This window comes from Ambystoma mexicanum, chromosome 4p (genome assembly GCF_040938575.1).
Source record: "Ambystoma mexicanum isolate Mex_15411 chromosome 4p, UKY_AmexF1_1, whole genome shotgun sequence".
NCBI lineage: Eukaryota > Metazoa > Chordata > Amphibia > Caudata > Ambystomatidae > Ambystoma > Ambystoma mexicanum.
Window position 1 is genome coordinate 1,236,044,502 of NC_090927.1, and position 27,609 is coordinate 1,236,072,110.

Consider the following 27,609-nt stretch of genomic DNA (forward strand, 5'->3'; position numbering starts at 1 on the left):
CTAAATTGGATGTATTCGATTGGCTTGCTATGTTTGAATATAATCATGGGCTCCAGGATATCACAGGTGATCAGTTGATCCCCAGGTTATTCTCTAGGCTCCCCCCTGTTGCATCTGATGTGGTAATGGAGTTGGGGGAGGAGGAGAGAAAGGATTATGAATGTGTAAAGCTAGCTTTAATAGCTAGATTTGGGAAAACTCCTTCCCAGTACCTTAAGAGGTTTAGGACCCTCAAAAAGCATGATAGCACCCCTTGGGCTACTTGGGGGAATGAGTGTTTGGATGGATTAAGGGTTATAGAGTTAACACTTATGAAGGAATGAGAAATCTTGTTATGATGCAGTCTATCTATGATGTCTGCTCTCCTGAGCCAGACAGCACTTAGCTGATTCAAAAGAGTTAGATTCTAAGAAACTGGCTAAGGCTGCTGACTTGTGGGTTGCCAACAGGGCTACTCACAAGGATTCAGGGGTAACTCAGGATGAGGGAAAGCCGCCAAAGAAAGACAACAAAGAGAACTCAAATAATTCCAATTCCAAAGAGAGCCACAAACAAAATTCTAAGGGTAAGCCACCAGGGAAACCTAATCAGGCTAGTGTACCTTCTGGTCCCAGACCAGAAGGAGGTCAGAGCAAGCCACCATTCATAAAGACATTTGGAAAATGTTATGTTTGTGGCTCAACTGGCCATGTGAAAGGGGATCCCAGATGTAAGGGTAATCCTTCAGGGGTCCACACTGTCTCCTTAGCCTTCGCTCCAGAGGAGGAAGTACATATGGCCAGTGGAAACTTTCAACTACTAGCTGATGATCCCATTGGAGTCTCGGCTAGTGTATCTTTAGTATCTCTTGGGTTGCGGGAACAACAGAATTTAGATGTGTATAATTCTATTCCTCCTAATACTAAAGAGTATTATAAAGACAGTGTCCTAGTCAATGGTCAGGAGACTCCTGCCATTAGAGACACTGGGGCCTGCATAACTGTGGTGGACAAATCTTTTTTCAAGGTGGAGGATGTTGCTAAGGCACCCAAACGCCTCGCCAAGTTAGCTGGAGGGCCTGTGCAGATGCTTCCCCAATTACCAGCTCTGATCCAGTGCAATGAAATGACTGTCAGGATACCTGTGAGTGTACAATCTGAAGTACCAGGAAGGGTGCTGTTGGGCAATGATCTGAAAGACCTGGGAGTATTATCCAGTACTCCCAGACCTCCTAGTAAGAGATTACAGGAGCTTACCAGACCTGCAAGGGAGAGGACCTTGAGGGGCTCTCCTGAGGAGATGATAGAAAAAGAAATCACTCCTACTCCACTGGAGTTACTTACTGCTATCTCTAAACAACCAGAAGCAAAGGGGAGACCCAAGGCTTCCAAAAAGAAACCAGCAGAAAGCATTCCAGTGCTGCCAACCAGGAAATCTCCTAGGTTAGCAAAAATCACACCTGTGATTCCCCCTCCAGCGTAGGCTGAGAGATAGGTACAACCCTGTGTGGTTGAACTAGAGCCTGAGGACTCAGATCTAGTAGGAGGCCAGGAACTCATTGGAGATCTTGACCCTGTGGACCATCCTGAGCTGCAGTCGTTACTGGCAGAAGGTGGACCCCAAAGGGCAGACTTCAGTAAGAGACAAAGAGAATGTCCAACTCTGGAAGGTCTTCGCCACGAGACAGCTTCTCAGCTTGAGGGGCAAGAGCCTGGGAAGTATAGGTTACACTGGGAAGATGGCCTCTTCTATATTGAACCAACAGAGTCAACTCCTGGGGACTACAAAAGGCTTGTAGTGCCCCAAGCAAACATACTCCAATTCTTGCAACTAGCCCATGAGATACCTTTGGCTGGTCACTTGAGCTTCAAGAAGACCAAGGAAAGGCTCTCTCTCTACTTTTATTGGCCTAAAATGGGGGCTGAGGTAGATAAGTATTGCAAGAATTGCCACACTTGCCAAACTTCTAGTAAAAGGGGTTCCAAGAACGTGGCACCTCTATTGTCTCTCCCTGTTGTGGGAGTACCATTTGAGAGGGTAGGAATCGACATTGTTAATCCCCTTGATCCTCCAACTTCTTCAGGCAACAGGTTTATACTTGTTGTAGTAGACCATGCTACTAGGTTCCCTGAAGCAATTCCTATGAGGACTGTTACAGCTCAGGCTGTAGCTAAGGCCCTCCTTGATATTTTTTTTACCAGGGTTGGGTTTCCTAAGGAGGTAATATCCGACAGAGGGTCAAATTTTATGTCCCACTACATGAAGGCCATGTGGAAAAACTGCGGAGTTACCTACAAGTTCTCAACAGCATACCACCCTCAGACAAATGGGTTGGTAGAAAGGTTTAATAGAACCATGAAGAGCATGATAGGAGCTTTAGAAGACCCCCTTAAGCAAAAGTGGGATCTTCTACTGCCATGCCTTCTCTTTGCATATAGAGAAGGCCCTCAGTTGGGAATGGGTTACAGTCCCTTTGAACCTCTCTATGGCCATCCGGTTAGAGGTCCATTGGCCCTGATCAAGGAGGGGTTGGAGAGTGCACCTTCCCCCACACCAGTCAGAGTCACTGACTATGTGATAGGACTCCGGAGGAGAATGTCACACATGATGGCTGAAGCAAGTGATAACTTGAAAGCAGGTCAGGCTCTGGTCAAACATTGGCATGACTAGAAGGCCAACATGGTTGAGTTCGCTCAAGACCAGCTAGTTCTTGTTATGGTACCAACAAGGTAGAGGGCCTTGCAGGACAAATGGATGGGACCCTTCAAGGTTGTGGGAAAACTTGGAGAGGTGAACTATCTGGTGGACTTAGGCAATCCTAAGGAGGCTCCTAGAGTCTTTCACATCAACCGTCTAAAGGTTTATGTCTCGAGACCAGAACTGGGAGCTTTGCTTCTAGCTTCAGCTCAAGAGGAGGAGGAGAGTGAACCTCTGCCTGACCTCCTCAGAGGCAAACGGTTAGATGAGAAAACAGAAGGAGTCAATCTCTCTTCTAATCTGACACCTGAGCAACAGGAGGAGTGCAAACTTTTGTTAAATCAATTTGCCCCCCTGTTCTCACTGACACCAGGTTTGACCCCTTGGGGCCAACATGATATCCAAACTGGTGACTGTCTACCTGTCAAAAGCAGGGGCGGCAGGATGTCAGAAAATGTAAGAACCCACATCAAAGGAGCGGTCAACAAGATGCTTGATCTCGAGGTAATAGAGCCCTCTACTATTCCATGGTCTAGCCCAGTTGTGTTAGTACCAAAGGCAGGATCCAAGGAGTTGAGATTCTGTGTGGACTATAGAGCTCTAAATGTAGTCACTAAGACTGATGCCCATCCTTTGCCAAGGACAGATGAGCTGGTGGATAGACTTGGTTCAGCCAAGTTCCTCAGCACATTTGATCTCAAGTCAGGCTATTGGCAAATAGCCCTGACTGACAATGCCAATGAGAAAACTGCATTCTCCACCCCAGTTGGCTTATACCAGTTTATGGTTATGCCTTTTGGATTAAAGAATGCACCTGCTACATTCCAAAGGATGGTTAATCAGGTTCTGAATGAGGACTTCTGCATGGCATGCTTGGATGACATTGCAGTGTTCAGCCCTACTTGGAAAGAACATGTTGACTACCTAGGATATTTTTTGCAGGCTCTGCAACAGGCCCATCCGACCATAAAGGCAAGCAAATGTCAAATTGGTCAGAGTAAAGTGGTCTACCTTGGGCATGAGGTAGAAGGTGGTGAAATAAGGCCTTTGCTCAGCAAGATTGAAGCTGTGCAAAATTGGATAACCCCTTCTACTCAAACTCAGGTGAGAGCCTTCCTAGGCCTCACTGGGTATTTCAGGAATTTCATTGAGAACTATGGATCCATAGCTTCTTCACTGAATGTAATCTCTTCTCCTAAGTTTCCTAAAAAGGTCAAATGGAATGAGGAGTGCAATCAGGCCTTTGAAAGCCTAAAGAAAGCCCTTTGTCAAGCTCCAGTTCTCAGAGCTCCTGACTACCACCAACCCTTCATTGTACAGACAGATGCTTCCAATAAAGGTATAGGTGCAGTACTCAGTCAACTGGATGAGAAAGGTAGGGAACACCCCATTTGCTTCATCAGTAGGAAACTGAAGGAACCTGAAACAAGGTGGGTAACTATTGACAGAGAATGTTTTGCCATTGTGTGGGCTTTGAAGAAGTTTAGACCATACATCTATGGATCTACTTTCACCATTCAAACAGACCACCAACCCTTGAAATGGTTGATGCAAATGAAAGGGGGAAAACCCAAAACTGCTAAAATGGTCAATCTGCCTCCAAGGGTTTGGATTTTACCATTGAGCACAGGTCAGGATGTCACCACCAAAATGCTGATGGTCTCTCTAGGATGTTTTTAACCGACTAGAGGTATGAGACTCATCCAGGAGTGGATTAGATCCTCCTGTCCCTTAGTCTGGGGGGGCGAGTGTTAGGGAGAATTCTCATTTCATGGCTAATTTCCCTTACCTACAGAGTCCCCCAGCAGCTTTTCTGGATTTGAAGGGTTTGTTTCTTTTTACCTGCTAAGAGTGAGACTCTTTTTCCCACTCTTAGGCATTTTTGCTATGTGTGTTCTAAGCTATTGTTGTGTTTAATGCCTATGGGATCTTTTCTCTCACCGATAGGAACCATCTTTATACACATGTGTCACACAGCACACTCCGTGCTGTGACACAGGGGTGTCGTAGCTCCCCCAAACATAGACTCCATACCCTGGGACTGACTACTGTCTCCCAGGGCATGTAAAGTCCCCATTGACTTTACTAGTCGATTTTTATGAACTTAACCAGTACACCCCATCTTAATATGGAAGTACTGGAAGTGGTTAATAGTTTTTCCCCTATGTTCATTTTCGAGAGGGTACCTTAAAGTCCCCCTCTACAAAGTTTCTGGCTGGTGGCAGTGGTTACTACCTTTTATATTCAACTGCAAATATTTCTCTATGGGATTTTCCCATTGTTCGAGGCTACCACTTTTACTGACAGCCTCTAACATACCGCCGGTCTATTTTTATATTAATTTTACACCGGTAGGTTTTATTTGCCAGAACTTTGATAAAACTTCTTTCTCGAGTCTTACTCCATTTTCTTAACCCAGGTCGGGGATCCTTTGTTCGTCCTTTTGGCGGGCTTCTGCCAAGAAGCCCTCTTTTCGGCGCCACTGAGTGTGGGGTGGGTCTGTTGTTTGGGAGGGGGAGTAGAACCCCTGGACAGAGTTGCCACCGCAACTCAGGTCGCACTCTAACCTGATAGGCTGGAGGGTCTCCCGCCAAGATGACCCCTCCACTGCGTGAGTGACAGCTACGCTGTATGAATGGGTCTCTTTCTGCATAAAAGCAGGATCCTGAGGACTGGAAGAGCAAGACGTTGCCACCGGAACTAAGGAACTGAAGGGAAGAGAAGCCAGAGACATCTTCAGCATCTACATCCCGGTTGAAGCCCTGCCGGATCGTCTCACCACTTTTCTTCCACACGACGAGAGGAGATCGTCAGCGGAGGAGCCTCCTTCCCTTGAGCTGGTGGGGTCAACCAGTTCATCTATCGCATCCTCGGACTTGCCTTGGTCAACTCGACAGTGCCCCACACTTAAAGACCGGATAGCCGGGCAGCTATCGACCCAGACCGCGATTAAAAGGAGCGTACCTTTTAAACTTCGTTTGGCAGCACCGTGGCTGGTTTCATCCCTGGGTAGTGCAGCGACTCGAACCTTCCTCCAAGACGAGAGCCTCTCTTCCTCTGTTGGACCCCTCGACCTGCAGGAACTACCAGGAACAACCGCCACCGCAAGAGCCACTTCTCCACGTTTAAGGTACATTGTTCCGCCAGGACGGCCTTTCTCCGTGGTAGACCTAAAGGTTTTTTCAATCCTTTAACTACTTGTGGGGTCGGCCACCCTCTCTCTTAACATTGTCTTTCGCCTTGCATCTACCTCTTCAAAAGTTTTCTACTAAAGACTTGACTGCAGCTACAAGAACATTTTTGCTTTTGCTCCTAAACTCTTGGTCCTGTACCACTGACTCTGGCTCAGGCCTATTGACTCTGGCTGATTTGTTAGATCTGCTCTCACTAGATTCGTTTTCAATGAGAAATGTGTTGATGCACCTAAATCTTCTAAACCCCTTTTCCTTCCTACTGTTTTAACTTGTGGAGTGCCATTTTGCTCAGTTTTCATTCACTGTGCATTATTTGTTCACAAAACATCAGGGAAGAGTTGCTAGGGGGTGTCTGAAGATATTTTGGTTTAACTTGTACTTTCCTTCCCTTTCGTTGAATTCATAGAGTGCCATTTGTAGTAGGTTTTCACCGTGCCGTTTTGCTCAGTTTACACTATACCGCAAACTTGTCTACAATTGAATAGGAAGTTGTATATGCTTTTCTTTTGACTAAACTTAACTTACTTTGTTAACTGTGATCTATGTGTTGATTTAGGAGTGTATGAAATAAATATATATTCTCTTTTTGATACAAAACTTTGGTCAGTGTTTCCTTGCTCCATAGTACTGTACTACCTATTGTGTCAACCCTGAATACTGCTCATCTCCCTCTTGAGATAAGTCTGACTGCTCGGCCACAGCTACCAACTAAATCTTTGTGATAGAGACTGATACCAAAGGGGATTTATTGCTCTCACCTGTAGTCCTAATCTGGGGTAGTGCTCCCTAAGTGAACTTCCCTGGATTCTGCCTAACAATCCGACAGAAAGACAAAGCTTCCACAACGTGCAAATGGTAGGCAAGCAACTGGGATTGTATAAACGAACCGCCCAGGAGTGCTTGTCCAAATAGTGGAGGGAGTAGAAGCAGGGGCTGGCAAGATACGCCGAGCGGAACATTGTGCCCTTCGGAGGAGCTCGAAATCAAGATGGCGGGCGCGTTGTGACGTGGAAAGCAGGGGAGAGCAAAAAGCCGTGAGGTCTGTACAAGCCTGCAGACCCAGGGGAAGAAGTGACGAGAAGACAGGAGCAGCCATTGCTGAGAAGGAGGTGAGGGCCTGTTACAACAGAGGAGGGACGCCGGGCACCAGACTCGCCAAGCTGTGAGAAGAAGAGGGGAGAGAGACAACCGCGGCCCTCGGAAGATATGCCGGCACAGCGGCCAAAGTAAGGCAAGTGCTTCAAGAACTCCGGAGACCGCAGCAGATTCCCCCCAGGGTGCAGGCGAATAGCAGGTCGGATTACCTGGCCGCTGAGGAGAAGATGAAGGAAGCCGAAATACTCCCCCAGAAGTACACACAGGGGCTGCACAGGCCCTGCAGCAGGCATGCGTAGATATACCTGAAGTGCTGGGTATGGAGTAAATAGCAGAGGGCAGGGACAACGTAAAAGGAAAATTGGGCAGTGAAGCAATGAGGACGGCCCCAGTAATAACGGATTGCGGAAGGGCCAGAACAGTGACTGCAGGCCAGATCACCCTGTTATTGGAAGGTGCACAAAGAGCTACAGGGCATTACGATAAAGGCACAAGAAGAAGCTGTGTGGGTTTGGGGGCGTGCAGTTCCGGAGAGTCAGGAAATCGTACAGTTAGGCACTGAGGAGCGGCTGCGGAAGGTGCCTAAGGGAGTCCAGACTGAGTGGTGGACATAACTCAACAGCCTCTGCAATACAGGGTAGCTGGCAGATGACAGAAGCATCAATGGGGGGCCGGAAGATGGCGACCAGAAGAGAGAACTGGTAAGTCCGGGCCGTGTGGTGCAATTGCGAGGCGGCCACTGTCACACTGCGCCTACAATGGGGGAGAAGAAAGTAGCAGGCTGGACGGCAGCATTGGTAGTTGGAAGTATGGTAAATTAATCTGGGCAGAGTGGTGAATAGAAGAGTGTGGTCCCTGCCACATTGGGCCTAAAGGAGCCAGGACAAGCAACCGCAGATGGCTCGAAGGCAGCAACCACTGGAGAGGTGAGTGGTGAAGCCAGTGCTGGGGTGTGAAGTGGGCAGTGAGACCTTTTGCAGTGTTTGGGACAAAGCAGCACAAACGCACACGGCGAACTGCCATTGGGAAGCAGATTCCATTAACAGAATAACTAACGCCTTTAATGCTATAAAGTTAGGCACTGGGCACCGAACTGTGAGTTAAGCCCTGACGACGGGAACGCTGGGGGATTAATTTAAGGAAGCCACCCAATGGCGCCTGAGAAGCTACAGGAGCCTGAAGGCCGGAAACAGCCCCCCTTCAAGAGTCTCATACAAGAGGCCCACCCAGGGGAGCTCTAGCTACTGGGACTTATAGAACATTGCCTCAGCCCACAAGAACAGCGACCGTAACGATACTTGGCCAAAGACACTTATAGCACTGTGTGCCAGTACGAATAGGGATTGCGGAATGCTGGAAACAAGGAACACGGACTGAAGGCCTCCCAAGACGGCAAAAACTAAGGCAAACCAACCAACATTGGACAGCTTTGCCAGATCCAAGCAGCAGAGAGAAACATGGAACCGGAGCAGGAGACGGGCGAGGGTGCCATGGAGTTGCACAACCAAGTGATGCTTGCCATCGCAGATCTAAATGCCTCACTGGGGACGCAAATAGAAGCAGTGAAAATAGACGTGGGATTACTGCGCCAGGATGTCCGGAGCTTGGCGGAAACCACTGCAACGCTAGAGACGCGAGTGAAGGACAATTTGTGTGTGCTGCGAGACACACAAGTGGAATTCCATATCCTGCAACATAAGGTGGGCCTACTGGAGAACAGGGTAGAGGAAGCAGAAGGACGAGCCCAAAGAAATAATATACGTATAGTGGGCCTGCCAGAAGGGAAAGAAGGAGCAGACCTGACTGTGTACATAGAGAACAAGCTACTCCAGGAAATCGGACCGGGGAACCTTTCACAGGGCTTCACAATCGAGAGAGCACATAGGACACTGACTAGGCGGCCCCCTTCAGAGGCGCCCCCAAGACCAATCATTGCTAAACTCCTGAACTATAAGGATTGGGAGCAGATTCTGGCCTATTCCAGACAAGGGGAATAATTGGATAGACCCTCAGCAGATTTGGCAGTTTACCCTAACTACACGTTCAAGTGCAGAAGAGAAGGGCGCAATTCTCAGCGGCTAAGGGGAGACTCTGTATGGCAGGATTGAAATATATGCTGATCTACCCAGGAAGGCTCAAGGTTATATACAAAACCAAGACCCGGTTCTTTGACCATCCGGCGGAAGCGCAGGCATTGATGGATAGAGAGAAGATAGGCCCCAGCGAACAGGAAGGAGAGGATGGTCGAAGGAGACACAAAGGAAGCCCTACCCAACCCGAGGCCAAGAGCAACTAAGGTACTTTGGACTGTTGGTGCTGTACACGGAACAGCAACTGAATAAACATCATGGGACCAATGGGCTATTTTGATAGGGGCAAGCTCCCCCGCGGAACTGGCCCTGGAATTTTGTAATTGTCTTACTTTATAAATGGCAGGAGTCATTATCGGTCAGTATTGACCAAGGCTTCATAACACGGAGGAGAGTGACGTGCCCATGGCTGTGCCCGTCACACCCCTCGTGTTCTACTTTTTGAGGGCACTGATTTTGGTGCCCACTCGCTGTGCACCAGCCTTAAGCAGGATTGCATGGGGCGAATGCAGGAAGCGGAAACGCCTGAGCAAGGGTAACAATGCTGGGAAGTTGATTCTAGTTGGGGAAGTTGGGGAGGTTCAAAAGGGGCGGGGGATGCCTGCATGTATTCTGAAAAGGATAAACAGTATAGTATTCCGAGCTATAGTATTACAAGAGGGGAGGGGAAAGCCGGCGGCATTGATTGCGATAATGGGTTGCCTAGTGGGAGAAAGAAGCAAATGGCGGGAACCTTAAATGTACTCACCTGGAATGTAAGGGGGTTGAATGCTTTTGTAAAGCGAAATAGGGTATTTTCATATCTTAAGAGGTGTAAAGTGGATGTGGCCATGTTGCGGCTGACAAACAGGCATTATTAGCGGGTAAATAGAGAGGGCAGGCAGCTGCTCAGTTCCCCGTATTCAGCTTATGCGTGCAGGGTCTTGATATGGATTGCGCCCTCAGTACCTTTCAAGGTCACGCATATTAAAACAGATAATGAGGACAGGATGGTGCTTGTGCAAGGCCTCCTTGAACAGTTGGACATATGTCTGGTAAACACATATGCCCCCAATCACAGTACAGCCATGTTTTTCCAGACTTTATATCCATGGCTAGGCCCATATGGAGATAGTAATATGATATGGGGGAGACTTTAATTGCATGCTGAAACCAATGCTAGATAGGTCCAACACCAAATATACTAAACGGGCTCTGCCCGCCAAAACATTACAGACACTCCTGGATTCTTTTGCTCTGGAAGATGCCTGGAGAGTTCTCCACCCAGACACCAGACATAATTCGCACATTTCAGCGCCAAGGATTGATTACTTTTCGTGGGAAAGGAACAGATGCACCATATTACACATGCCCAGTATAGAGGAAGGGTCTTGTTGGATCATGCCCCACTTAGCTTACAGTGGCAATATGTACCTGTCAGGGCCCCGATCTCCACGTAGAGACTTAGAGGTGAATCGCTCAGAGAGCCTCAGTTTCGTGATTGATTTAAAGATTGCATCACTGAAATCTTTTTGCACAATCTGGGCAGTGTACCCAGTGCTGGTACCTTTTAGGAAGCATTGAAGATGGTTGTTAGAGGAGCCACAATAGCGGGGTTCAATAGTGTTCAAGCAGACATCAACCGTGAATTGGCCTCTGCCGACCAACAATTGAGGGAACTAGAGCGGTCCCAAGGGCAAGAGCCAGACGGAAATGAGAAGGCCAGGGAACGAAGACAAAAATCATGGACTGCTGGGAGAGGCTGGGAAACACAGTATTGCCAAATACAAGGCGAATCAGCACGCAGAAGGGGACAAGCCCGGCCGATTACTGGCATGGCTGTACAAAAAAAGAGGGGCAACAAAGTCCCATACACTCGATAAATACAGAACAAGGGGAATTATATTGTACCCAAAAAGGGGTTAATGAGGCCTTCTGTGAATTCTACCAATGACTGTACATAGAGGGACCCTCAGCAGCAAGCACCCACCTAGGGGATGATTTAGATGGGATTGAGCTCCGGGACTGACCCAGGATGAAAGGGATAGTATAGAGGTGCCCATCAGTGTAGAGGACATACTCAACTTAATCGCAGGTTTGCCGACAGGGAAGATGCCATGTTTGGACGGGCTACCTAGCGAATTCTATAAAGAATATGCACAAGTAGTGGCCCCCCATTTGCTTAGTACCTTCAGTGACTCTTAAGTAGCGGGGGTTCTCCCACTTAGCTTGAGAGAGTCCATAATTATACCCATCCTCAAGCCCCATAAAACACGGACGGAATGTAGCTCTTATAGGACCGTCTCACTGCTTAACCAGGATAATAAGATATTGACATCCATATTAGCAACTAGAATGAAAAAGGTGATAGACAAGCTAGTGCAGCCGCAACAGACGGGGTATGTACCAGGCCAAAGTATGGCCTGGAACGTGATGAGATTGCATCACGTGATAAATAGGACGTCATCCTGGGATACGCTGTGTGCTATAGCCATGCTAGACGTGGTGAAAGTATTTGATTCATTAAGGTGGGACTGGTTATCTGTCACTCTATGCAGATTTGGCTTTGGGTAGACATATATCAAGTGGGTGCAACGGGTGTACACTAGGCCGATGGCACAGGTTAAAACGGGTAGATGTATATCGGAGGTGTGGGAACTAGAAAAGGGTACGAGACAAGGATGCCCACTGTCACCGTTGTTGTATGTCCTCACCATGGAACCAATTGCCCAGTACCTAGGACTGAATACAGGTAAGCCGGTATCAAAATAAATGGGGCCAGACACTTGATATCCCTATATGCAGATGACACACTGTTATATATTCAGACCCCAGAGGACAATCTGGAGCTGCCGCTGGAGTCCTAGGCACTTTTTGCTAAGCTGTCAGTGATTACCATCAATATGGATAAATAAGTGGTATTCCCGATAGCAGGACTGTGCAGGATAGGACATGGAGAGTTGCCCATGCTGGCCTTACAATAGAAGGTGCATACGTTCAGATATTTGGGATTTAATGTGTACCACGACCCAGCGGAAGAACACAGACGCAACAAGCTACAGGCCCTAGAGAGCATAAAGGGCTCCATGACGATTTGGGTTAAATTACCCCTCTCTATGATGGGAAGGGCGGCTTTGCTGAAGATGGTGGTGTTGCCTAGACTACTACACTTCTTTGTGAATGTCCCGTTTTACATATCAAGTCAATTTTTTAGGGCCCTAGAGGGTATCTGTAGGAGCTTCCTGTGGCAAGATGGGTGGAACAGAATAGCTTTGTCATCACAATATAGGCCGTATGCAGAGGGAGGTATTAGGATCCCGCACTTCAACCTGTATTACATAGCAGGGCAGCTGCAATTTGTTGTGTACTGGCTCGCTGAGTACCCTACGCTGGACATACAGATGTTGCAATTCACAGGGCTGCGTTATTATTTAAAGGAGATATTATGGTTTGACAGGCCTCACAGCGGCCAACAGTCACACCTGGTGGCCTTAGAGGTGAAGGTATGAGACAGAGCTTTGGCGGTGATGGGGTTGAAGGACCCAGTCTCGGCACAAACTGCTTTGGTCTCGATAATGTCATCTTCGACTCAGGCGAGAATGGGAATACGTACATACTGGGAAAGCTGTGGGGTGGTCACCATATGGGACTTCTTACAAGATACTGCTTTCATACCCTTCTTAGAGCTGACAAGTAGGACGGGCATGCATACTTGTCAATATATGCTATATAGTGCTATTAAGAGAGATCATGCGCAGGTGGACCACATACAGTGAATTACTGTAGACGTGTAGACGATAGTAGACGTGTTATATGACATGGCGGAGGGAGGGCATACTATATCGCAGATATATGACCTACTGTCTAATGGGCCTGCCCCCCCTCTAGTGGCAAATGGGAAGAAGACCTTGGGGTAGTTTTTACAGAAGCACAATGCGGGAGGTTATCATAAGAAGGGTTTCCAGACATTTGGTCGAAAAAAATTGGTCGACCAGACAAATGTTCGAACCAATTTGGTCGAAAACCAAATGGTCGAATTTTTTTATTTTCACCCCTTTTTTTTAATTTTTTTGGGGGGGTCCCCCTCCAACCCCCTTTTTTTCTCTAAAAACCCCTTTTTTTAAAAAACGAAAACCCGAAAAATAAATATATAAATAAAACAAAAAATTCGACCATTTGGTTTTCGACCAAATTGCGTCGACCAAATGTCATTCGACCAGTTTTCAGTCGACCAAATGACTGGAGACCCATAAGAAGGTGTCCCGTAATGCGCGCTTACAGCTCATACAGCTACAAGTGATGCACAGAGCATATATGACGCCACAACGGATCTCGAGGTTTCCAGGGGTGGCAGCACAGGGATGTCCCAGGAGTAATGCAACAGAGGCAGGGATGTTACATATGTTCTGGGCATGTCCAGTAATGGGGCTGTTCTGGCAGGGGGTAGTGGATAGACTGCGAAAAAGGGGGGGTAGCATTGGACAGGCTTTCCCCAGGAGCATGCTTGTTGGGTTGCTTCTCTCGCCCAAAAGGTCGGAAACATATGATCAAAATGAAGCCCCTCGCGTGTATCTTAGCCAAACATAGAATTGCCATGGTATGGAAATCAAATAGAGGCCCCAGGATAGAGGAGTGGTGGAGAGACCTGTATAGATGGGGTGGAGCGGAAACAGTGGCATGGAAGGGGGTGGTGGAGAGGGGTCACGTGAGGCCACGGGGGAATTTTGGAATGGGAGGTGTTGCTACGGTCTCTCTTCATGGAGGCAGCCACAGTAGAAGCTGGAGCGGTTTGACCTGGACAAGTGATCAGAGGGCTCCTAACTGCTTGGAAGGGAGTGCGGTATGGTGCAAAGCGTGATGCAGGCAAGGGGGGAGGGAATGGGGTAGGAGTGGGAGGGAAGGGAGGGGGAACATTGGAGCTGAGAGTAGGATATATAGAATGTGATAGTCAATAATTTGCATATGATTGTTGTGTTACGTTTGTATTTATGCTTTGTTAAAAACGAATAAAACAAATAAAAAAAATTATATAAAAAGTACAAGCCTATATTTAGGGCTAGGTCAATCATCCTGTGATGGACCACAAGAAGTGGCATTCAACAGTTGTGTCTTGCTCAAAGTTGCCGTCCTGCACACGTTTAGCAATAACTTCAAGATACTAGAGGTTTTTAAATGTTCACTAAACTGTGCTACCGATAATGTAATGATTAATAAAAAATAAAGATACTATAAGCAGTCTGCAAACTAAAGAATCAGAAGATATAAAAATTATAAACAAAAGAACGATGCCCAGGGGAGCGACATGTGTTGGATTCACATTGAAAAAGGAAAGTTGCACATTATATTAAATATTATGAATCCCCACATCCCAAAAAAAGTGACGCTCCGCAGATCAGAAAATGCAAAGCAATTATATGGATCAATCTAGCGTTTTGTGTGTATTTTGAACCAAATTGCTACGGAGGATTAAACACAATGGGGGTCATTACGAGATTTGCGGTAAAAATCAGTTTTTACCGGCATGGAGGCAATTCCGGGTCCGTGTAGCAATGACGCTGCTAACAGTGGTCGATTATGAGAATGCGTGCACGCGCGTAGCGGCATGTTGGTATCAATAGTACCGGCTTGCCGCAAAAGTCCCTAAAGCATCCCTTAGCGGCATCATTGAAAGCGCTGACAGCCCTTCCGCCTCCGTCCCCCTCTAAATAATGGGCCCGGCATTAGCGGGTCCGCTAGTAGGGACAGGACAGCAAGTCATCAAATGTGTACAACTGCACTAATACCATTATATGCATGATGCATGTACAACCATCACTGCTGCTGTCCCTCTTATGGTCCCCCACAGGCTGAGATACCGACAGCGATGCAGAGGACTCTGCAGCACAGGCCACCACACCTACCAAGAGGGCCAAGTTCAGGGAAGAAACCAACAGGCCTTCCTCCTCCAAGGGCACTGGCAAGGCAGATCTGCATCCGAGGACAAAGACACCATTGAATGCCAGGGTACAGGGCCGTTATGGGTCTTCCACAACTCCACAAGTCCCAACACCTGTGGAATCCGCAGCTGTAGAGCCGGTTGCAGATGGGACCCTGTCTGCAGCTACCAGTTCGGTTGGGGAGGCAGCTGCCACTGTGCCACAGAGTGGCGATGGGGTCCTCTCACAAGGCAAGGTCTGTGTCCCTGAGGAGGACTCCCACTCCATGGAATTCCTTGGCACACCAAGCCCCTCGCAAGAATACCAGTACACACCCATCATCTCACCCGATGGCATCTCTCATGTCCAGTCGGGAGGAGAGGCTGAAGCAGAGGCCTGGAGCCCCACACAGGACACACCAGAATTGGCCCCATTGCCACACCTGCCTTCCACCTCCACAGGGGTCCAGGACGGGGAGTTCAGGATGACACATTTAGAGGCGCGCCAGCAGGAGCGGTGTTGCCTAGTCAAACAATATGTCACTGATGGTGATGTGAGGCGGAGGGAGGCCCGAGACAACACTGCAGCAATGAAAGGGGCCATAGAGACGAGCACACAGAAGATATGTGAGGAGCTGTCGGCTGTGCGGTAGGTCCTTGGCAGGATTGCGGATGCCATGGAGGCTCTGCGTCCTGCCCCGACAGTTGAGCATGCGCCCACAGGGTCTTCCTCGTGCTCCATGCAGACAAGCCCCCTGTGCAGGTCTGTGCACACCATGCGCCGCCCCAAAATGCCACCCACGGAGTCAGACACAGGCCATTAGTTGGAGGCTCAGCCTGCATGTGCACACCTATGAAGACTCGAGTGCCATAACATTGCACGCCATGTGTGGGGGAGATGTGGGGGAGAGTAAAAAGTGAAAGGCTGACGTTCGGGGTGTGTCACCCTCCAGGAGTCTATGAGATGGTGTTCCCTGAGCTGGTTTAGGAACTTCTCCCCTCGCGTAGAGCCTGGCGGTTGGGCGTTCAACTTCATTGATTCCCATTCCCGAGTGGAGTCTGCTATCATATTGTGGTCTCCTCCACAGACCAGTGTGCCCTCTCTCCAACCCTCAAGGTAGTCGAACAAAGCCAGGATCAGGAGGCTGTATATTGTAGCAAAGTCACTGGCCCTTGCACCTGGGGAGTTGCAGCAGCCTACTTCCCTGGGTTGTCATCTAATGCTGTTAGTGTCCCTGCTCTGCGAGGGCCAGAGGATTCACTAGGGAAAATGTATTCCTTATAGTTGCAGTCAATGGGAGGAAGCGAGCGTGGAAGGCTGCTGCGTGTGACCGGTGCTTCAGGTTAATTGTTCACCACTGAGGACAGTTGGATAGAGGGGGTCCCCTTTTGTCTAGTGCCGGTCCGGGGATGCTGTGGTGCATGAGGGAGAAGATGGTGGGCCCCTCGTTGTGGCCGCCTGTGCAGCCAAGCTGTTTCCGCTAATTTGGGAGGTCCGTGCTGCGTGTTTGTGGCTTATGCCGGGGGGTGGGGATCACACGCAGGCAGGCGAAGCGTGGGCACCGTGCTGTGTTCCGGGCAGCCGCCGCAGAGGAACTTAGCCGGCAGCTCCCGGCTAGATCCCTCGAGAGGAGTGGGCAGGGCTGTACGTTGCTGCGGGCCAGAGCCGGGGAGGGGGGGCACCACACCAGGGTTGCTTTGTGCACCCCAATATATGGCACACTCTCCCCCAGGGGCGAGGCAGTGGCTTACCCGGCGTGTGCCTCCCCCGCTACATCTGGCTTCCGCTCACCTCCTACCAGGTGTGCAGCCTACTTTGGGTGTCCACTTCTTCCGATGAAGGCTGAGCGCTTGCTTGAGGGACGCTTCCCGTTTCAGCCTTCCCAGTGGCATGCCACCATCACAGTCCTGCTGCGACTCTGTAGGCCGGGATCACCCACTTATCTCGTTTCACTTGTTCCGAGTTGCGGTTTCACTTGAAAGTTCACCTTAACGTACTAAGGGTATTCCGGAGCGAAAATGTGCTATTCTTGAAGTATGAAGTTTGCTTTTAGATGTTGTAAATCACTGCAGTATCCTGCCTGAAGAGGAAGGCGAATGCTCAGGCAGCCATTCCGTCTGTGCCCCATGGTGGTCCCCCTCGTCCATAGGCTGAGTAGTGTGGGTTCACTTTGCTTCTCTTACCAGATCCCTACCCAAGTAATAAATTACAGACAACTTATTTGTATGGAAAAGTTGTGGGCCGTAGGCATTTTATTTTCTTACAGAAAATACAACACAACAAAATAATTACACTGCCATATGCTTTTGGGCACATTGTGTCCAGTTCCGAAGTTGCCCAAGGCTCCTCCTGAGTCCTTCTTATCCCTGCACCTTCGTTCCTGGGCACATGCTGCCTACGACGTGTCTTGGACCGTGTTCCGAAAGAGTACTCGGCGTTCCTTCTTCTGCCTGCTCCTTCTTTTATTGGACTGTGTACCGAAAGAGTACTCGGCGTTCTTACTTCTGCCCGCTCCTTCCTTTTTTGGACCGTGTACCGAGAAAGTACTCGGCGTACTGGCTCCTGCCTGCACACCTTCTTCCGTTATTCTTGTAGGGTGGGTTGGGTGGCAAACGTTTTTCCTTCCCCTTCTTCAAGTACTAAGAGCCTACCCGAGAGAGGTGAGCTCTTACCTGGTTTGTGCCACCTCTCCATTTTTCAGGTTTACTTATACCCCCCTGGCCTTTTGTTCCTTCCTGGGGGCGGCCGGGTTACCCCCCTGCCTCCTTGCTGTTACATTTCACACCTTCTCAGGTGCTGTTTCCTGCCCTTCCTGGGCTTTTGTTTCTTGTGGCGCCATTCGGACGCGCCTACCTACGCTTTCGCGCCGTTTTCTCCCACCCTGCGCCTAAACTCCCAGACCCTCTATCGTCCCGCATTTCATGCGGCCCGGGGCCTGGGTCATAGGCTGAGTAGTGTGGGTTCACTTTGCTTCTCTTACCAGATCCCTACCTAAGTAATAAATTACAGAAAACTTATGTGTATGGAAAAGTTGTAGGCCGTAGGCATTTTATTTTCTTACAGAAAATACAACACAACAAAATAATTACACTGCCATATGCTTTTGGGCACATTGTGTCCAGTTCCGAAGTTGCCCAAGGCTCCTCCTGAGTCCTTGTTATCCCTGAGCCTTCGTTCCTGGGTACATGCTGCCACACCTGAGTGGGTGTTCCTTACGCCCGTTCAGGTCCCCCCAAAAGCACCCTACCTACAACCCCGTTCCTGGAGTGCCCTAAAAATGTTGTTGGAAAAAACCCCCATCCCTTCCTTTGATAGGTGCACCCCATCCTGGTGAAACATGTCCGGATTGTTCCGGTGTAAGCCATGTCTTATGAAATGCAGCCCTGTGCTCTTGCAGTACTTTTCTACTGATTTATTTAGTTTCTTTCTGGCTATTTCAATTGCGTGCCTCTTCTGTGCCCCATACCAGACCCTTCTTGGTATTATCCCTGACATAAAAATCTCGGTTTTCCACCAGCTGCGGCTATGCTATGCAGTGACTCGCAGATGTTCCTTTGTAATTTACCCCTGCTTGTGCTCACCAGGTCGTTCCCCCCGAGATGTATAACCAGGTACCCGGGGGGAGTGGGTCCCTGAAACCTATCAGGTCCGACAGCCTGTCATGGATGTCCTCCCAGTGCATCCCTGGGAGGCCCCACCATGACGTAATTGTGTTTCTGAAATGTAGTCCTTGCTTCACCTCTTCCAGCCACCTACCTGCCCGGGTCACGAAAGAGTGCCCCACTATCCATGCCGATTTGTATGGTCCGGCCTCTGTGGAAACGGGGGAGATAAGTGTCATATCAGTTTCTCCCTTATGTATTTTTTAAAACATTGCGACTTCCATCCCCCAATTCGTCTCGCCTTCTTTGCTCCCAGGCCCCCCGCCCACGCAGAGGTTGCTGCCCCTATCCTGAAAGAGTGTGTCCCAAATTCGGCTGGATCCCATCCCGCTTTCGCCACCGCCCATTTTAATACTGCCTGAAACTGGTACCTGCTGAGCGCGCTGCCGTCCCAATGAATCAATAACTGTCCGTCGACCTCTGGTCGCAGATCTAGGAATTCTTGGGCGATGCATCTGGGACAGTGGTCCTTTCCTTTTCTCTGATGCAATTGAGATCTATTGCTCTCCCCTTCCCCATTTGGTCTGTCTTAGATTTCCTTAGTATTATAGACATCCCCTTGATACCCATACTAACGTCTTTTCTTGCCAGACCGTCTCCTGCCCCTGTATTCCTGGCCACCAGTTCCCCTATTCTGAACGCTCCATAGTATGCTAGCGCAAATGCTGCCCTGAACAGCGCGGTTTCGTACGTGCGGCTGCATGTGTCTTGCAGCACTTTTAGCAGAATGATCAATTTCCCAAAATTTACCGGCCTTCTGCTATCTGGTTTTTTCCCCTCTAACTTCACCCATCCCCTTATAGGGTATTTCATCTTAGCGCTGTCAGTCAGGTCCGGTATGCCCGCCACTTTTGTGGTATATGCCACCGCCGCCAGGTGCGCTGCTGCCCAGCTTTTCTTTTTCCCTCTGGCAAATGCCCCTTCGAGAAATTCACAATTTTTTTCCATTGACATTTTTTCCACCTTTTTTCCACCTGTTTCCACCAACACATCTTTTACATACTTTTCGTACTGCTTACCCGTTTTGTACGTCAGGGCATTTCTGGTAAGCTTGTCGATGACCCTTTCCTTTCTCCATTCTTCTCCCACTTCTTTTGAGTCGACCTTGTGGCCAACCGTGCTTTCCTTTCTAGTGCCTCCAACGGGACCCATGCCTTCCGTGGCGTGGCCGTTCTTTCCTTGTCGGCGTCCGATCTCAGCTCCCCGAATTTTTCCCACTGAAAGCGAGAGATTGCATCCGCCACCACATTTTGTTCCCCAGCGATATGCCTCGCCTTTATGCATGTATTCATCTTTAGGCTTTCCAGTGTGATTGCCCTCATTAATTCTAATACTATCATGCATGTCACCCTTCCTTTGTTTAACACGTGCACCACCGCCATGTTATCTGACCATACTGCCAACTCCTTGTTCCCTAGCTGTCCAGCAGCGTTATGTTCTTTGTCCATTCCGCCACTTGCCCCGATTTTGGCCACTTGCCTGCACACCATTTTTTCCCCAGTATTGCGCCAAAGCCACCTGCTGCATCAGTCAACAACACCCTTTTACCTTCGTCGTTCACCGGTGAGCGCCATATTACCGCCCCTTGAAGTTTTTCAGAAATTCTGCCCACACTTCCAGATCTCTCTTGATTCCTCCCTGTAGCCTGACCCTGTGGTGCCCTTTGGTAGCACCTCTCGTTTTCAGCTTGATACTTCTCTGGAACACCTTCCCCTGAGGTATGACTCTTCCTGCGAAGTTCAGTTTTCCTGCCAGCGCTTGCAATTCTCTCACTGTTGCTTTGTTTCTTCCTTGTAGTTCCTTTATTGTCTTCAGCAGCTCCGTCACCTTGTCCTCCGGGATCCGACACCTCCCCTTGTTTGAGTCAATTTCTATACCTAGGAATTGGATAACATGCATTGGCCCCATCGTTTTCTCCTCTGCCAGAGGAAAACCCCACTCGCTCGTTATTTCCACTAATTTGTCCAGGGTTGCCCTGCATAGCTTAGCACCTTTGGGGCCGACGAATAAAAAAATCGTCCAGGTAATGCACCATCATGGACTCCTTCATCTCCTGTGTTACTGCCCATTGTAAGAATGAACTTACCCTCTCGAAATATGCGCATGAGATGGCGCACCCCATCGGGAGGCATTTGTCGATGAAGTATTCCCCCTCCCAATGCATGCATAGCCATCTTTGTGATCTGCTTTTGACTGGCAACAGGCAAAATGCCGATTTAATGTCTGCTTTCGCCATCCATGCCCCTTCCCCTGCTTTTCTGACCAGTTCCACCGCCTCCTCGAAGTCTAAATATGATACTGTCGCCTCGCTCTGAGCGATCGTTCACCGAGGCACCCGGGGGGTAGGATAGGTGGTGTATCAGCCTGTATTCCCCTTCGTCTTTTTTCGGCACCAGTCCTAGTGGTGAACATAATAATTCTTCGAATGGTAAGGCCGTGAACGGGCCCTCTACCCTCCCCAGTTCTACTTCTTTCCTGATCTTACTGGTCACTATATCCCTGTTTTCGATTGCCGATTTTAGATTCCTAGGAATGTCATGTGCTCCCTCCCCAGTAAACGGGATGTTAAAACCTTCTCTAAAGCCTTGCCTGATTTGTTCTGCCGCTTCTTGGTCGGGGTATTCCTGGAGCCACCTTTCCATCCTCTCGATTTTTACCGGCGTGGCCCCTTTCCTGCCCCAGTTCATATTTCTGCGTCTCATCTCTTCTGCCGCTTGGCACTGCGGCCCTTGTGCACTTGGAGCTGCTGTGGTCACCTTTGCATCTCTCGCACTTGTGGCTGAATTTGCACTTCCATCCCCAGCTACATGGTACCCCCTTTTCAAAGCTCCTGCATTGACCTGGTTCCGCTCGTGCTGTCCCCGTGCTCCCACTGCCCCCCCCCCCCCCTCCTGTGTTGTTTGGGGCAGGCTGCTCTGCCACCCTCTCTGTGACCCGTAATTTCTGCTCCGAAAACTCTGGTCTCTATTTCTGTCATAGCTGGATTCATACTTTCTGCCACTGGATCTATAATCCGCTTTGTAATCATTCTGCCAGTACTGCCTTCTCTGCTGTCCCCCTGTGCTTCGCTCCTTGGAATCCCATTTCTCCTTTAGCACGTTAAAAATGTAGAGGTTAAAGTTTTCTTCATCCCAGCCCATATCCGGAAAGCAGTCCATCTCCTTTCTGAACTCATGGTCATACTCCAGCCATGCATCCCCTCCAAATGCTGCCTGGACCTTCAGCACCCCCTGTTGATATGCAACTAATGCTACCCCGTCTTCCGGGAATTTTTGTAATATAATTGTAGACATTATGGTGAAGGCCGCCATCCAGTTGTCAAAGCTCCTCACTAATGGCCCCTTTCTTAGTAAGCTTTTCTCATCCTCCTTCATGTCCTCTAGGGCCACATTCATCCCCCTCTTTTGACAATCTAACAATGTAAAAATATCGATCAATTCCTTCCTCCAGATTTTTTCCTTTACTTTGTCATTTATGTACCAAGCCATCGCTTTCAATCGACCTGCCCTGTGCGTCTTTACCCATGGTTGGCCTGCCATATTTCATCATGAGTGGCCCCTCATTTTCTGCCGCTGCCACCGTTTGTGCTGCCCCCGGTTGTGTGGCCCCTGCCCCTATGTTTGGCCCTGCCGGTACACCTTGTGGTGTCGGTAACATTGGTGCTCCTTGCGGCACCGGGACTACTGGTGCCCCTTGTGGTGCCGGGACCGGGGCTTCCCTGGGCTCTGCTGGTGCCCCCTGTGGTGCCCGGACCGGGGCCTCTCTGGGTTCTGCCCCTGCCCCCCCCAGCCCCTCTCTGTCTTTCCTTGCTCACCACTCCTCTCCATTTAACCCAAGCCTTTAGGTGATCCCTTTCTTCGTCATCACTGCTTGATTCATCTGATGAACTCCCCTGCTGCTCTTCCCTGCTTTTCTTCCCCCGTCTGCTCTTCTTGTCATTGGTTCTGGGCGACTTACCTGAAACCGTGACGCAATTTTAAAACATTTTTACTATTTTATTCCCCACATTATTATTCACAGTACCTTTCTTTTTTTATATTTTTTCTTTCTCTTGGTCGGTGCCTCCGTCTGTTCCTCTGATCTCTTGGACTCCGCTCTTCCCCTTTTCTGTCCTTGCGGTACCTCGTCTTCTCCTTCGCTGCTGCTGGGCTCTATGAACAGCAGAGGTGACTTGCCTTTGCTCTTTCCACTTTCTGCATTACTTCTAGCACCCATTGTGCCCCATACTCCTTCTCCGCCTTTCTTGCCCATTCTGAGAATTCTTGGGCCCTCTTCGCTCTTCCTTCCGCCATCCTTCTCGTCTGAATTCTGCCGGTCACGCTTCTGTTTGACCACGGCGAAAGTGTCCTTTGTTCGTTCGCAGCTGGTACTTCTGGGTCACTCCTGCTCTGGCACCGTTGTAACCACCGCGATCAGTATGAACTCTAGAGAGGTAGAAAAATGCGTGAGCCCGCAAGAGCAAACATTTTTCCTTCCCCTTCTCCAGGTACTAAGAGCCTACCCGAGAGAGGTGAGCTCTTACCTGGTTTGTGCCGCCTCTCCTTTTCCAGGCTTACTTATGCCCCACCGGCCTTTTGTTCCTTCCTGGGGCAGCCGGGTTACCCCCTGACCTTTTGCTGTTACATTTCACACCTTCCCAGGTGCTGTTTCCTGCCCTTCCTGGGCTTTTGTTTCTTGTGGCGCCATTCGGACGCCCCTCCTTACGCTTTTGCGCTGTTTTCCCCCACCCCGCGCCTAAACTCCCAGACCCTCTATCGTCCCGCATTTCATGCGGCCCGAGGCCTGGGTCAATAGTTTTAACTGTTCAACTGTGTGTGTTTGTGGCATTTCTTCCGGCTCTCGTAACCTCCCCCTCTCGGTCTGCAAAGATGCTGCTGATCAACACTAGTAGCCATCTTGGGTTGCCATTATGCACATGTCTGGAGCGGAATTGTCAGAGCGTAACTTCGCAATTCATGTCCACCGATGGCACAGCTCTGCAGTAACGGTGACTTTGCCGCACAAGCATCATGCTATTCTCAGAATGCGTCCTGTTGTTTTCAACATCTGACGTTCTTTGGGCCATATTTGCGGGGCAGTCAAAACTTTCCAAACCCTCCTTACCAAGTGGTTCTACAATACCAAATCTGAGTTGTTAAGTGCAAAAAAAAAAAACTGCCCGGTGTCACACTTTGCCCCGACAATCTCATGACAATTACTAGTTTTTAATTTTATATTAGAAAAAAGAAAGGTATTTTACACCAACCTTCAAGTGGGCTTCCATCACTTAGCCCATGCTTCCTTATTCCCTGGATTGATTCTCAAATATCTGTACATTATCAGAGGAGACCCCTATAGTCTGGATCTACCCTTTGCCCTAAAGAGGAGCGGGAGGCTAAAAAGGCAGAGGTCTTATCTAACTCTCTCCCTCATGGACTTCCGAAGTGACCCAATAGATTGCCTGGTTCTTCTCTCTTTTCTTTCAATGTTTAATTCCACAAATTCTTGTGAACATTGGAGGTTTAGTGATTGTGTCTGTTTGCCGGTCATTGACGCCTAAATGACAGAAGACTCAGGCGATGACTGAGAAAAGCATGTTGTCGACAAGCAAATGGTAGCATGCTGCCATGCAGCATTGCCAAGCGGACAGAGTACAATGTTGACAGAGCTGGAGACCAGACTAAAGTATGGAATATTTGTTGACTGTTATGGAAAGAGTGTATGGCATCAGAGTTACTTGCCCAGTGCACTGTAGTGGTGGACTCTTCTTCTGAGCCTTTCTTTCTGGGATGATTTACCGTACTTGCTGCAGCGCCATAAAATCGACAAATCAACGATGATGGACTTCCATATTGCAGCTACACACTATCAAGAGATACTGCCAGCAGACTCTCATTGAGACATCGAATTTGGGAAAGAAGGAAGCAAGCAACCAATGTCAAAAAGCAGTGACATTTAGGTGCATCGATAAAAACACCTAATCCAGAAGCTTAAAATTTCTAGCACTAAAGTCTTCCAATAATGCAGGAGACAGGAGAGATACATAGCCTGATTTTCTCTGTTTTAATGAGCAACTCGCAATAGTTATTAGCAGACACGGGTTGTCAAGCTCTACGTTAGACTCGGTTTTATCGTCAGTCTTTCTTACCAGAATCTTCTGGTGGTACTTCAGCGAGAGGAGGTAGGTTTATCCGGTAATATACCAAAATGTCACCTCCAGAATTTCGACTGCTGAAAATTCAGACTTTTTTTTTCCGACCCCTCCTTACACCACATATATATGTGGGGGGGTATGCGTTATAATACAAGTATGGGGGGCTGCAGGGGGTCTCCCCCCGCATATGTATGTGTTGTAAAGGGGGTTAGAAGAAAACAAAAGTCTGCATTTTCGGTCGTCGGATTTCTGGGGGTCGCAGTAATAACATAGATCCGGTTTATCCTCTAGCAGGCCAGTCCAGTAACCATGAATATCCTGTGTTACCTGTGGGTGGGGGCAGCACCCAAGTTAGTAGCTCAAATTTGAAGGGAAACACTTGTGGGAAGAAAACCACCTGATATCTTCAATTTGTGGCAACCAGAGATGCAAAGATGCTGAGTCGACAACCAAACCCTGTCCCCGACCGCATAAGCGGATCCGGTCGTCGGTGTTTGTCTGCTGAAAGACACATGCAGCCTGCGCGTCTTGGAGATTCGATTATAGTCTGTTCGTGGACTGCAGTGAGATCCCTTAGACAGGAATCAGCCGCCGGAATAGATGAAGGCGGGAGATCTAGTATGGGTAGGGTACGAGGATGCTGGCCGTACAGGGAGAAGAAAGGAGAGAAACCGGTGGAGGAGTGTGGGCCATTATTATATGCAAATTATGCAGTACATAAAACAGAAAAACAAATTTTCTGATGCTGCAAACACAAACAGCGCAGGTATTGTTGCAACATCTGGTTGACGTGCTCCGTTTGACCATCGGTTTCGGGATGGTATGCCGATGAAAAACGAGCATCAATCCCCAAGAGTGTTTTGAGCGCCCTCCAGAAGCGAGAAGTGAACAGAGAGCCCCTGTCGAGGATGAGAACAGAGGGTAGGCCAAAGAAACAGAAGATGTGTCAAAAAGAAAGAGCAGCTAGAGCTGGGGCAGAGGGGACACCAGAACAAGGAATGAAGCAAGCCATTTTTGTAAAGCAGTCAACTACTACCCATATGGTATCATGGCCCTCAACCTTCGGTAAATCAGTGATGAAATCTATTGAGACTGTGTGCCACGGTTTGTGTCGTAGTGGCATCGGTTGAAGCAATCCAAGAGGTTTCCCTCTCTGATTCTTCCCCTGTGGACAAATGGAGAATCCCTCAATGTAGTCTATGACGTCCCTATGCATGGATGGCCACCAACACCAACGTTGTAAAAGGGACAGGGTTTTCCTCTGGCCAGGGTGTCCATTGATCAGGGCGTCGTGTGACCATTTGAGAGCTTGAAGTCGGGTATGATGTGTCATTAGAAACAGACGCTCTTGGACGAACAGAAGACCCTCTATGCAAGTGGCGTTCCAATCCCGTAGGTTGGATGGGTGCTGCGAGATACAAGCACGGATGTCCGTGAGCAGGCTTGTTGGAGGGGTACAAAGGCAGACAAAGGGCCTGATCACGACTTTTGGCGGTACGGATCAGATTATATGCTCCCCTGAGATCTAGTTTTGTGAATATGGTAGCTCACTGTACTTGTTCTAAAAGTACTGAAATCAACGGAATAGGGTACCTGTTCTTGATGGTGATCTGATTGATCTTCCTGTAGTCCACACATGGACGGAGGTCCCCCTCCCTCTTGGGCACAAAAAAGATAGGGCTGATGGCCGGAGAACATGATGGTCTAATATGCCCGACCCGGAAAGCAGTGTTTATATAGTCCCTCACTGCTTGATTTTCGTTGGGAGAGAGAGAGAATAAATACGCCCACACGGAATCTCCACATCTGGGACTAAATCGATCAGGCCCAGGAGCGATTGGGTGGTAGGGTTTCAGCACCCCTCTTGTCAAAGACACTGAGATAGTCATGGTATTCTAATAGGATACCTGTTGTGACAGCCCCTATCAGGTGTGCAGCTGCAGCTAAGGCCTCTCAGGGTGAGTGTGGAGGCGACAAGGGCAAGAGGCATTGTTCAGTACAGTAAGATGACACAAAATATATTGGGCCTCATTCTGAGTACGGTGCTAACCAATGGCGCTATTAACGCCTTGGTTGACGCCGTACCCGGACCGGCAGCGCCTTGGTGGATGGCGGAATTACCGCCCCATTCCAAGGTTGGCGGGGCGGTAATTCCCCATTCACCAAGGCTCTTCCCCATTCCCAAATGAGCCCCCATAGGGCTCAATGGGAATGGGGAAGATGCAAATAACGGTGACCGTTCATTACGGTCACCGTTATTGGCTTGCAGGCCCCTTTGCGCCCTCGACTTTAACACCTGCTCAAAGCAGGCGTTAAGGGCGAGGGCGCAAAGGGAACCTCGGAGTATGGCGGTAAGGGATTACCGCCACCGGTCTCGTTACCGGTGGCCGCTATCCCTTACCGCCATACTCGGAATGAGGCCCATTGAACCCTGAGACCAGTCTACGGACGGGTTGTGTTTTCTTAACTAAGGAAGATCCAATATAATACCAAACTGGGGAGTGCTTATAGGTGGAACGTGATCTTTTCTGTCTGTCTGTCTTGTATCGTGAGAACTAAAGGAGTGGTCTGTTGAGTGATGGGGCCTGAGACCAGAAAAGAACCAGCAACGTCATGTACTGATTCTGGCTGTACTTTGTCCTGTAAAGGCAAGTTCAGGCAAGTTGCAAGAGTGATGTCTATATAGTTGCTAGTAGCCCCGGAATCTAACACAAGGTGAACTGTATGAGAGACAGAACCTGGCAACGTTAACACTGCGTTTATTAACAAGGGAACTGCAGGACCGGGGTTTGACATGGGAAACGGGGGAGTAGTGTCTGGGCTCATCCGTGCCCCCTTCCCTATAGATGAGACTTCTGAAAACCC

General features: G+C 49.0%; 1 protein-coding gene across 3 annotated transcripts in view; it reads left to right on the top strand.

The window, feature by feature from the left end:
- The window catches only part of ARV1 (ARV1 homolog, fatty acid homeostasis modulator), a 430,152-nt gene that overhangs the window by 203,881 nt on the left and 198,662 nt on the right, over positions 1–27,609 (top strand). The window lies entirely within an intron of this gene.